Raw genomic sequence first — 13529 nt, forward strand, 5'->3', positions numbered from 1 at the left:
TTCAGTAACCATTCAGTCGACTGAATGGCAGATACATTTCAGTGGCCTTTCAGTTATCTTTCAGTTGGACCTATTTATTGAATAATCGGCTTATTTTTTAACTTAGAAATTTTATTTCACGTTTTCTTATTATAATGGTATTGAATTAACTATTTCCGAATAAAAAAAAAATTAAAATAAAAATGAAAGGTACCTGAATTGTGGCTGAAAGGTCACTGAAATGCACCTGCCATTCAGTGACTGAACGGCCACTGAAAAGTCACTGAAAGCCGCCTTTCAGTTTTAACTAAAAGGTCTTGTTTCTTCCTGTGTGAGTTATCGGTCTGTAAATCACACAGACTTGTCACGTAGGCATATTTCATGAAGTGCGCTAGCGCTTCATGAAAAATATGCCTACATGCAAGTCTGTGTGATTTACACACCAATAATTCACACTAAACTCAAAAATATTCCTTATATTTACATTTTACAAGTTTAAAAGCACCAATATTATACTCAATATTTGAATTTCTTGTTGCCCTATATCGTTACGTTTTTATAAACGTTTCTGTAGCCTAATTGTGACGTAATTTTAGCACGAGTTTCACCGTGTATATTTCTACGCGTGAGTATACACAAAAATTACTTTCAAATCAATTTCACAGTTGGCTTAGTAGAAAAACACAGCAAATGTATATATATATATATATATATATATATATATATATATATATATATATATATATATATATATATATATATATATATATATATATATATATATATATATATATATATATCTGCTGAATTGTAGACATATTGAAAATAATTTTTTGACACTCAGTAAATTCGGAAAGTGATTAGATAACAATCTGTTGAGAGTGTGCAAGAATGTGAACGAACTATACATGTAAGTGTGTGAAAAAAAAATTAATTGAAATATAAATATTTGTATCTTGTGATAAATCTGTATCACAATTTCAGCAGTTTGTTTCATAACTTAAAGTGAAAAAGGTAGGTTTTTATCTACTCAATAGTTAATACACGCTACACTGACAACGTTGAGAGTTAACAGTTCAAAAGCATAATTGAAATTAAAATATACATTGTATGAAGGCCAGGACAATCATTGTTGAATTGTAATCAAGTTCTACATGTAATTGTGAAGTCCCTTTTTTGCTGGGATTAAATTTTGTTGTTTCGTGGTAGAAGGAGTTCTACAAATCCATCCCCCACGAAATGTAAAATTCCAAATATATACAACTCAGCAGTTTCAGAACCATGGAATAAAATCCCAATAAACCAAACTTTTTCTTCAATCCACGATAACTTGACCCCTCGAAAATATTCGATTTCTTTGTAAAACAGAGAGGAAGTAAAAAAAATCCATTGATATGCTTTATATTTTTAATAATGTTAAATTTCTAATCATATACAAGTGGACTCATTGCATTCATTGTATATATTATGTCCAGTATTCTCATTAGTATAACTGTTTGTAATTCATGAAGTGGTTTTTGTCTCAGCGATTGTTGGTATGAGAAAAGAGCAGATGGTAGGTTTCCTGTAATCTGTTGACAGATCCCTAGAATCTGCCATGATATGTCCCTGACTTCTTCCGGTATATACCCATACTTATCAAAGTGGACTAGGGCCTCTAGATCACGAAGACTCCTTTGTGATCTTAATGTATCGGTATGGATGGAGCATAAGATTTCCAGCATGTATTACAGTAGAAACGCAGGAATATGCAGAACGATACCAATCTGTAATCCAGATTGTTCTGGTATTAATTCATTCATGTAGAAAATATCAGGATGAAGTCTGATTTCAGCTGCTTTAGCCTGTCTTAGTTTTTTAGACAGAGTTTGTCCACCTACAGTCCAACTATATAACTCTGGGTATACATAATCGTAATGTATCACATGTGGCTGTAAAAATTTGAATTTTGTTATTTTTAAAATAGATAGAGCTTTCATATACCTGCATGTTTGGAAATAATACATGACTAAATACAACATGTCAGAAATGCTACCAAATCTGGCTACAAATCTCAAAATATGAAAGACGATTTTTTCAGCTTTATACATCAGTTTGTTTGTTCCTGATTGAGTGACCCTGTTTAACAACAAAAATGCAGTAGTTTGAAGAAAATAAGCTGTATATACCTGTAAAAAAAACAACTTGATATTCTGTCAGGGGTGAACCTATCAATTGTTCTACTGTGCGAAGATTGTTAATGCAATGATGTAAGCTTGAAGAGAGCAATACATTAGACGCATATGCTTTTTTGAAAAGTTCTCCATCAAGCTCACACTCTGTAATGAGATTAAATTCATCCGTACAGACAGGCTGTCTGGGATTAAAAAGGGCTTTTATAATATATGACCTGATGGAGGGAATGTGAAGAAGGCATGCTAATCCTATCTCATAAAATTTATATAATCTGCCGAATAAAATCCTTTGTTCTTCTCCATGGATGTTATTTAGAAACATATTGTTTTCTGGAATGAAAAAATTAGGACAAACCCCTTCGTAAACCCATTTAAGAAGAAGTTTAAAACAGATCCAGAAACACACTAAGAGATCCTGTGGACACCAGTGAAGTATTCGGTTTTGTTGAATCACCCAAAATATTGCTGTCTTCATGTGGTAAGAACACAGTAACTTATCCTTGGATTCAAATTCACTATTTATGATTTCTTTGAGAACAATTTTAAACAAACCATATGTCACGAATTGACAATGGTTCATTTAATACACAAGCTTTTGTTCTGCTTGAGAAAAAGAAATTCTCCATTCATTTTCTTCATGATTTCCTAATTTGTGTCCTATAGGTACGAAGTGACATCCATTTCTGACTATATTGCGTACAATTGTAGGCTTGAGCCAGGAGTGACACCTCTCGATCCATGAGAAGGCATGTGGAGGCCAAAAGTTGCTACATAAACTTATAGCATGATCGTATTCTGTGTTTGCACGGTAGAAACTTAAACAAGGTCCATGTTCAGTAAGAAATGGTATGCTCACAGATTTTCTGCATTTAGAACTGGATAAATAAATTTTGTCATTGATTTTGACAATTGGTGGGTTCAATGAAAGCGGTTCTATTTCATTTGGTGAAATCATTAAATCAAGTAAAGTGAATCCAGGAGGACTTTCAGAGCAATCACACAAATAACATGTTATGTTATTATCGTATTCCTGTGCTTGATATAAGTCCCAAATTACTTTAAAGTTGCTGGGCCAGTACATCACATCCCTATCGGAACTTTTAAATCTGAATCCTTCTCTGCCACTTCCAGTATACCAAATTTCAAACTTAAATTTACGACATGAAGGAGTTGGATTCCTAAAAATTTCTGTGATGTCCTCTGCTTCTCTCCGAATGGTGACTTTCGTAGGATTTCCCACTACTCGACATAGTCCAACAAACAGATTCTGACAGGTGCTGTATACCTGACTCACTGGTAGAAAAGCCTCAAATAGTAAATACAAAGGTAACTTATAGCATTATGAAACCATTTATTTTTTTGTCAAGATTAAAATAATTTGAAGTAGTAAAATCTGTTTGTATATCAAGAAATGGTGTCATAAAATTAATAATTGTACAATATAATTATAAATAATTTATACTATAATACAGCTTTTGCATTAATATCTAACTACTTGATCAGATCATGCTTATTGAATACTAGTATCATATGTCATCATTTCAGAATAAATTACTGAATAGTATTAAAGTAATTGATATTTTACTCACACCAGCGATGAAGTGTAGAAATCCATTATACATTTTGAAAAATTGCTTGTAAATTTCTTAATTCTATAAAAATCGATGTGGAAAACCCAATAACTGGATTTTTGTTTGATATGTATGTTTTTATTAATTTATTTTTAGATTCATTCTTTTCAAAGTGTCTGCTATTTTTTTTCTTTATTTCGTTTTGAAAATAGACTTAAAAACACCAATGAAAAACAAGAGGCTCATACACAACAACGATCACCTGAGTCACTTTGACCCAACAGCTTTGTTTTAAAATTTCACTCTTTAATTAATGAGTATGTTGAGTAAATGCTGTGGAACAAAATGTAGACCTGAAGGAGTTGTGATGTAGTCAAATGTTAATCAATACCAATTGGATCAACGTGGTCCTACTGTTCTGGAGATTTCGTCTTAAAACATGCACAATATTAAATGCAGATCTCTGTTCTTTGCTCAAATCTTACCACAATATCATAATTTAAAGGAAATCGACTGCTGCACACACGTCTAAGGACTTTTTGCCTATAGATAAGTTTGAATGATCTCAACATCTTCATGAGCTAAAATATTAAAGATTTTTCCTATAAATTGCTATATTAAATTTTAATCTCCTATTGTAGCCTGACCCTACCCCTGGGGTATTGATTAGAGAGAACAAAAGTGAATCTACATAACCTGAAGATGCTTCGACAATAATATGAATAAGAATGGCTTCGCTGTTCCCCGTAAGATTTTTAAAGATTTTTTTTTTAATGTATTCCTATACTTAGGTAGAAAAAAAAAACACCCATGAAATCTGTTTTAACTCATTTCTTCTAAAGTGCACCATAAAAAAAGAATAAAATCATTATAATGTCAATAATTAAGGATCTTTGTATGAAAAATAATTATCGGTTTCGCCATATTTTGTTAAAAAAAAAATAGACATCTTATACACTGGTCATTCAGGAGCCCATATTTTGGATTATGTTTATGCCATCTACATGTCATATGGCAGTCTGTTATTAAATGCAAAGTAACTTTTGTTTCTTTTATAGCAGAGATCTGATATTTGGACTTATAAGGAGTCTCCATTCTTTTTGTGCAATAAAGGACAAGGTTAGGAAGTTAAATCTCAAATATAGTGACGTCATCTACCGAATCTTTTAAATTTTTTGCATTGGATTTCTTTTAGATCGTCAAAATGTCTTTTACCGCTGGTTCAATTTTCCTCATTTTGATAATTTTAATCTAGGTTTCATTTCAATTATTGTGTTGATTTTTTGTAAAAATTGAATTATACATTTTTTCCTTAGAGGACTTAAAGTGTAGGATATTTACACGTTAATTTTCCATTCTTAGGCTATGTATGTTCTACGCAGGTATGTTAAGGCAGTACCCAGATCATATTTCGGCGAATGTAGACTTTTTTCGTAAAATCTAACATTGATAAATCGGAAAAGTCATAGATAAAACATTTACTATTATTATCCCTTGTATAGACGTCATTGAGTCTTAGGCTAAAAGAAGCACTCCACTGCGACGTCATCACGTGACGTCTATAAATAGAAAAATGCCTTAATGAAAAAGTGAAAAGTTCAAGACTACCTCGGAGCTAATTCATTTCTTTTAGTGAAAATAATTATGTAAAAACATCACTAGGCCATGAAAAGTGCTGCTAGGATCCTACTCTACCGACACAGAAAAAATATTCCAAAGTTTCACATGAAACCTTACCAAAATTTTCACATATTATGCATACGATCAAAGAATTGTTATCAATTCGTGTTAACCATTCGATTCTAGCAGCACTTTCCAAGTACTATAGAATACAAGCTTTCGATACAAACAAAAAGTTTTTTGTTTCAAATTATGAGGCATAGTGTTGAACTTTTGCATCTTTGTTGTTATAGAACGACAGAGGAAAGGCTGATCGGGATTTCAAAGCACTGCCTGTGTTCATTATAAGAAAACATGATAAGAATATATCAGCGTAACTGATTCTTAATCTTTAATTCCTTATGAATCACACATAACATTCACGGTATATGCTTTGAAACTCCCATTTCATCTATTTGTTTACATGAATTCTCGTCACGTTTAATTTCACTCGGCAAATATTTGATCAATGGTTATGATGTCATGGGTTTGGTATTTAACCCCCGTGCTAAATACTTAGCTATTTTTACCACCCCAAAACGACAAGATTTAGTTTATATTATGTATTGAATGGTTCCATTCATTTCTTTGACCTGAAATTAAACTTTAAATATAGATATTAAGAAATCATTATTTCTAAAGTTCACGTCATACAGCTTACTATGACGTCATATTGTAAAGGCAAGTGGGTGTAGCCTTAACATACCCGCGTATTTTTGCATGAAATTTAATTCAAATATAATGGTATCAATATATTTTACTGAATATTAGTTATAAAAAGGTTGCCTTTATAAACAGCATCACATTGGTTCATAATAGATCGCTTGGTAATTTTTTAAATAATATTCATTCTCAGATCAAATGTCTGATATCACAATCTTCTAATATGGGTATGATAGACAGTATTTCAAACTATGTTGGCAAAAGTATGTGGTTGAATTTCTTTCATTTTACATATAAAGAGAGATTTTGTATCCTAGAACAAAATATGAAAGTCTCAATAAAAATGGTTTCGAGGAAAGATTTGGTCTATCTATTGTGTGTTGAACCTTATGTTCCCAATAGAATGTTTTGATCTAAATTATATAGTGTATATAAAGTGCATGGAAAGGTCGCTTTATCCAATCACTAAACCACGACACTCACCTTTATTACTAGTACTTTCAATAGCTTGCCTATATTCCGTAAAAGTTAAAAATGCAATAAAAAGAAACAAACTTTTCAGTGCATTTAAAAGTTGTGCATTGTGAGAAAAGCTTGCAATAGGAGATTAATAAACCAATTAGAACAACCTTCACAAATTTAGCTATTAGAATTACATTTTTTTCTACTTGGTGGTTGAAAAAATTTAGACAAGTCCATACCCTTTCTCAATGCTAACAAAATAACCATTGGAGATATTAATAGCCACAAAAACTACTTTTTTTAATCTTTAACTACCGGGTCAAATAGATGTATAATTTATACTGGTCTTCTTTTAAACTTTTCCTTCATACAGCTTTGTTTGTACAATTAAGATAGACAATTTTTTTATGCTTATTTGATCAGGAGTCTTTTTGTATCAAGAATAAAAAAAATGGACATAATGAACAGTAGTCGATCCAACAAAAATCTACAAACATTACAAATTTGTTAATAGTGCATAAAATACAGACTCTCGGAAATTCCAGAGGTGGTATCAGAAAAAAAAAGTTTTATGAAACAAATAGTTTTCTAAAAATTTTATTCCATTATTTGTTGATATCCTGTGATGCATTGATAAAAATTCCTAGTCAATCAGAAGTCATGATTATAATAGCATGTAAAACAGAAGTACAGGGAGGTACTGTGACAGAGTTGTATTCTGTGACGACTGTAGCTATCCCTATACATGTAAAAACACACTGTGTACACAATATATAGTATATATGTTTATTTAAATCATTTTAAAGCACGATTTACACGTCAATTTCTTCAGTTCATTTACGGAAATAAATCGTTATTATTTTAGCATCTATAAAGACACATGCAAGACAGGAAAGTACCAGAGTAAAGTTAAATTTTGTGACAGTTCTAGAAATCCCCGTGGATGTACTATTACTTGCACACATATTGCTAAAATATGGCTTTTAAAGATATCAAAATCAAAATTTGCACATCAATATATATACAACTGACTTACATAAACAAATGTTAAAAATGGCATTTTCAATGACAAAAACAGTAATCTTTTTAGAAAAGACGAATTGATTGTATGCTCTGCAAATGTTTGCTTCTACGTAGCATGTGTTATGAATTACATAAAACCATCAAGTGATTAATAATAAATAAATTTTATCATGTACATGTGAACAACAGATTTAAATAAGAAAAAATAAACAGATTCGTAAGAAAGATTGAATTTTTGTTGATATTGATGGTGATGATTTATGCGTATTAACTGAAATAAAAAAAAGAAAATTCGAAATACGGACTTTGAACTATTGAACATTTTTCAACATGACAGCGGTTTAAAGTATACTGAATTTGGAATGCCAGCACTTTTCTTGCAACTTGTGGTTTTAACAAAATAAATTTGCATGTATAATTTCGTAACGTGTAACTGCGTGAATAATATAGGGATTTCCTATAGATTCATTTTATTTAGATGATATAAGGAAGATTAAGCATTGTCAATATTCATAATAAAATATGTTTGACATATTAAAAAAAACAATAAAAAGAGGTTATAATTCAGGAATCTTTAGAAAAAAAAAAAAAAAAAACGGTCTGTTGCTGTTAGATTACGAATTCATGTAGGTGAGGTAGCGCAGTTATATTACAATGTTAGACAAGCGTTCTAGAATTAGATATTCCCTTACAAAAATACCATAGTTAACTATAGTAAATCAAAGTTTTTACTAGAGTAAATCCATATATTTTTACCATGGATTTAAGATATTTATACTTTTTTTATATTGAATGGAAATATTACATGAATATTCAGATATTATTTCCAAATTCTACACAATTGTTATCCAGTCCAAGATATCATAAGGTTGAAGATCCCCTAAAAAGGTTCTAAGTAAAGTAGAGTTTCAAAGTAAATCGAAGTCAAAGCACTTACTATAGTTAACTATTGTAAACAAAAGCTAAATACAGTTAATTTTTTGCTACGGTTTTGTCGAAAAGCTGACCCCTATGAGAAAGGATTTTTACTTGTCTCAACAAAAAGAAAACAAAGAAGTTGAAGATGAATGCGCATCATTCAAGTAACTGAAAGAGTAATTTGCAAACACTTTTGAAGAACAGGGTGAACTGAAAGTGACATAAGCAACAATGAGGCCAATCTTTTCCCTAACAATGATATTATATTTTAGAACATACAAGTTTTTTGGGACGATGATTTAGTTACACAGAGGAGTAGTACAGCAATAAGAGCATGTGAAATTTTTTGCAGTGTAACTAGTTGGATCATATCCAGAGCAATCCTGTCGGTTTGAAGTTTTCTCCCACCATACCTTCCGGCATTCCTGTTCAGTGACACATCTGAAACAATACTATGTTATATGCTTTATTCTGAGATTCAAAAATGTATTGCAGAGCTTCTTTCTTCGCATTATTATGAGATGATGTTTTCTTAACTAGTAACATAAAATAGTGGCAAAGTCCATATCTGTGTGATCAAAACATGAAGTAGGAGGGGCACAATGGCAATACGTAATAAACATTCTATGGAAGTATCATTAAATAATAAGTGGTAGAGGGGGAGTTCTGCATAAGAAATGGGTAACCTTGATATCATAGACAGAATGGTAGTTTCCATGTTTTGGTATAGAAAACCTGGGATATTTGCTGTGGGAAACCGGATATATATATCAAATTCGACTCTCTGATGGAGCAAACAGGTCTCGTGTGGCAAACGTCTGAACGTAGCGTCTACCATTATTAAAAGACTTTATCGACCAAAGTCAAATCGTTTTATGTACAAGAGCAGCGCCGCAAGAATTCCCTCGGCATCAAAAGCAAGTTTTTTGACTTGTCTAGATAGCCGAGCGCTCTAGCGCGCTGTTCCTGTACTGCTAGGAGACAGATTCCGTAGGTTGAGAGTTCAACCCCGGGCTGGGGCGGAAGTGGGTATCCTTATAAAAGTGAATTTCTTTGTGCTTTCTACATTAATATTTCTTCACTTAGGGCCGTTATGTTAGTTTAAGAGTTGTTGTAAAATGCGCTTTATAAATAAAAATTACTTTCATTACAACGTGTATTGGTAACGATCCTCTAATAAAACTAATGTCAAATAACTGTATCTCACTTCAATTCCATTCTCAATGACCATGTAGTGTAGAGCAGCGCTGCGAGAATTCCATCGGCATCAAAAGCAAGTTTTTTGACTTGCCAAGATAGCCGAGCGCTCTAGTGCGCTGTTCCTGTACTGCTAGGAGACAGGTTCCATAGGTCGAGAGGTCAACCCCGAGCTGGGGCGGAAGTGGGAATCCTTATAAAAGTGAATTTCTTTGTGTTCTCTCTCTCTCTCTCTCTCTCTCTCTCTCTCTCTCTCTCTCATATATATATATATATATATATATATATATATATATATATATATATATATATATATATATATATATATATATATATATATATATATATATATATATTCTCAACCTTATGCAACTTAAAACAATAATGTAAAACTTTCAATATACTTTTCAATCAATTTTATTTTGCTTTGTTTTTGTTTTTTAACTAGATTTTTATTTGAAAATGAAACTCAAGCAAGACTGCAAACAAAAACTGAAGTTGTTACTTTGAGAGCATGCTGTGAAGGGTGTTGGTGTTTAAGACATTGGAGTAGTGAGGGGAATGGGCATGGGCGGTGTGGGCCTTGATGTTGACAAGGTAGGCGTTGTTGTGGAGGGGTAGGGCGGTGTCAAAATCGAGGTGGGCTTTGTTGTAAGCAATGTGTGCCTTGTTGTGGACAAGGTTGGAGTGGTTGACGAGGTGGGTGTTGTTGATACCGAGGTGGGCTTTGTAGTGGACAAGTTGTGCCTTGTTGTATACAAGGTTGGAGAGATTGATACGATGGGCCTTGTTTTTGACGAGGTGGGCCTTTTCGTAGAGAAAGTGGGCTTTGTGATGGACGAGTGCAAATCCTGTCTTGTTGTTGACAAGATTGGAGTGGTTAACGAAGAAAGTGTTGTTGTGAACGAGGTGGGCTTTGTAGTTGACGAGATGGATTTTGTCCTGGAGGCGGTGTGGCTGCCCATGAACGATAAAGGTGTTTTTGTGGGTGAAGTGAAAGTAGTGAACAAAGTAGGTGGAACGATTGTAATGGATCCTGTCGTAGTCTTTGATGTCACTTAATTAATTGTATGTTGTTTTACGTCCCATGCGAGAATTTTTCACTCGTATAGAGACGTCACCATTTACCGGTGTAGGGATTCAAATTTTGACCTTTACTCGGCACTCAGGGCCACTAAGCAGTAAGGCATCTTTACCGTGCCAAAGCCTGCCGGGATACGGGACCTCGGTTTTTAATGTCTCATCCGAAGGACTTTACTTCAAAGTACCGAGCGCATGGCGAAGGAACAATTGCTACCCTTTTTTATCGACTTAGGTCAGTCTTGGCTGAGATTCGAACTCACGACCTCCCGATCACGGAGCAAGCGCTCCACCGATTGAACTACCGTGAACAGTGATGTCACTTAATTTAAAGAAAGAAGACTATCTTGACGGAGATTTTCTAAAACCGCACATTGCTCTGTTTTTGCTCTCCTTTTGCTCTCTTTTACTGCTTTTTCACCGTTTGTTCCGCTGCTATACTTTCGTTCAATGCTCTTTCACTGCTCTCTCTGTTCGTTCACTGTTCACTACATACAAGAATGAGTCGCCTGCGTTGGCAATGGTTAGAGCGTTTGCTCTAGAGTCGCGGAGTAAGGAGTTGATCTTTAAGTCGCGGGTTCGAATTCCACTATGGGACGTGGAGACCGGTCCCTCGGATGAGAGCGTAAAAACCGAGGTCCCGTGTCGCAGTAGGTGCTGGCACGAAAAAGATCCCTCATTGCTCAATGGCCATGAGTGCTGAGTATAGGTCAAAATTTGTAACCCTCCACCGGCAAGTGGTGGCGTCTCCATATAAGTGAAAATTCTCTAGAGGGACGTCAAACAACAAACAATGAAAGACATTGCCAAAACACTGACCATTTCATTATCACAGAATTTTAAAGAATCCTGAAAAAGTTGATGAATATAGTAATATTTCTATCAGATGGGTGCCTAGCTTTTTTTTCACATGCCTAACTCAAAATATGCGTTAAATGTGCCAGCGATCTATTTAAAAACAAATATTTTGACAAAAAAGAAGATTTGATAAACTGGAGTGATGAATGACGAAACATGGATGCACTTTTTAGCCGAAAAATGAAGATCAATAATATAATGCAAAATCAAAGAAAAAACCTTTCGCCTGATTATTGTAAAGAGAAATAAGGGCTCCAAACATACGTGTTTTTCAAGTTATCATTTTTTTTTTTCAAGAGGTCAAGTAAAACATGTAAATGAAGGATCATGAATGATAACTTTTATGTTCAAATTGCACAAAGGAAAGTAAAACAGATTTTCTGCCAAGGAAGTCCAAATACAGGTCCATATTTTCTTGTACCTGACAATGCTGCTGCAGATAAGCATAAAGAAATGAACGAAATTTTGAAGAAAAAAATACTAACAGAGCATTGCCAACCCTTATTCGCAAGATCACAGCCACTGTGAATTCTATTTATTCCGAAAACCCATGAAAACAATCGAAGGAAGATTGTACAATATTAGATATGTCATGGAAAGTGATATTCATCAGTGTTTCTGGGACATACCTTATATCTCCTTCGGTTGCACAACAATGATAGCAAATCCTTGTTGTTCGTTTGCCTATGATGTTATTAGGTCTCACTGCTGCATGAGTACCATGAATATTTGGCCCTTCAAGACTACTTGTGCTCAAAGAGTCACAGGTCTAAGCAATGAAATGTAACAAGATAGGACCGATTTGTTTAAACACTAAGTGGATTGTAATGCTTAAAATCTTTTTAAATGAGATGTTCATCGAAGCAAACATATCAATACCTGTTTGGATGCACAACCAGAACTGTAAACCAAAAATCCATAGTTACTCAAGGTTTCTGATGTAAAGCATACCTACAAAGACATTTTCTAAAATATGACTCAAAACCATTATATGAGGTTATGATACTGAAGGCATATACTAAGTCATCTCTGTCATAATTCCCTTCACACCAGCTCCCAAAGTAAACACTCCTCCTCGGATATAAAAAATAGCGACTTGATGCTAGTATGGTGTTGACTATTACATTATCACTACTGCTTGTGAGGTTAAGAAATGTTAAAAGAAAGGTTAAGTTAATGATCATGTTCAGAATTTTATTCATCAAGCTGTCTCTGCTCGCATATAGCTTTGAACATCAGAGAAGGATTAATATTTCATCGAGATATTCCTGTAGCACACGTACATAGCTTGTAGTTACCATTTTTTTCGATATTGACGCAGGGTCTCTTCACCGATACTAGTTTCTATATGGACTGAGAATTAAATTTTCGAAAATTTTAGTAGTCAGAGCAAATGAGTCATCAGTCTTACATGAAATCTGACTATAATGATTAGCATCCATGCTCAAAGTTAAAACAAACAAACAATATACAATTTGTGAGCATTCTAAATTTTTATGCATACTATAGGTTTTCCATTCGATTTTCTTTATTCACAGAATTATATCTTTTAATATTTTTCAAACCTACAAGTTTCTGGAAAATTTTCTTATTACTATAGGGAAAATGAGTTAGAAAATTTGAGAATTATAATATATTTTATTTTTTGCCTCTTACATTTTCCTCTGGAATAAGTATATCATATTTTAAAGTTACCGACATTCATCAATAGAATTCAAAATACAAACATGCCTTTGGATAAGGTATTGTCATGGAATGAACACAACTTTTTAGACTTATCTTAAAATAATTTTGCTTACTAGGTATGTTACTCAACAATGTATATCATATTGCATAAAATTTTATTATGTGTTTTCCTTATCTGAAACTCACAAAATTTTAATAATAGGTTTACCTCTCCTTGTGGACAAACTCGTATGTTTTGTTGGCAGGATGCGAAGTCCCT

At 33.3% G+C, this 13529-nt stretch overlaps 1 long non-coding RNA gene across 1 annotated transcript; it reads right to left on the reverse strand.

The window, feature by feature from the left end:
- Positions 1-12315: 12315 nt before the first annotated feature.
- LOC133174451 (uncharacterized) lies at positions 12316-13529 on the reverse strand. Its single transcript, XR_009719145.1, has 3 exons — positions 13479-13529; positions 12464-12535; positions 12316-12353 (listed from the first exon to the last, which is right to left on the reverse strand). It is a non-coding gene; the product is annotated as an uncharacterized LOC133174451 (long non-coding RNA).

This window comes from Saccostrea echinata, unplaced genomic scaffold (assembly GCF_033153115.1).
Source record: "Saccostrea echinata isolate AGI-Se365-2 ecotype Australia unplaced genomic scaffold, CSIRO_AGI_Sech_v1 ptg000058l, whole genome shotgun sequence".
NCBI classification, from domain to species: Eukaryota; Metazoa; Mollusca; class Bivalvia; order Ostreida; family Ostreidae; genus Saccostrea; species Saccostrea echinata.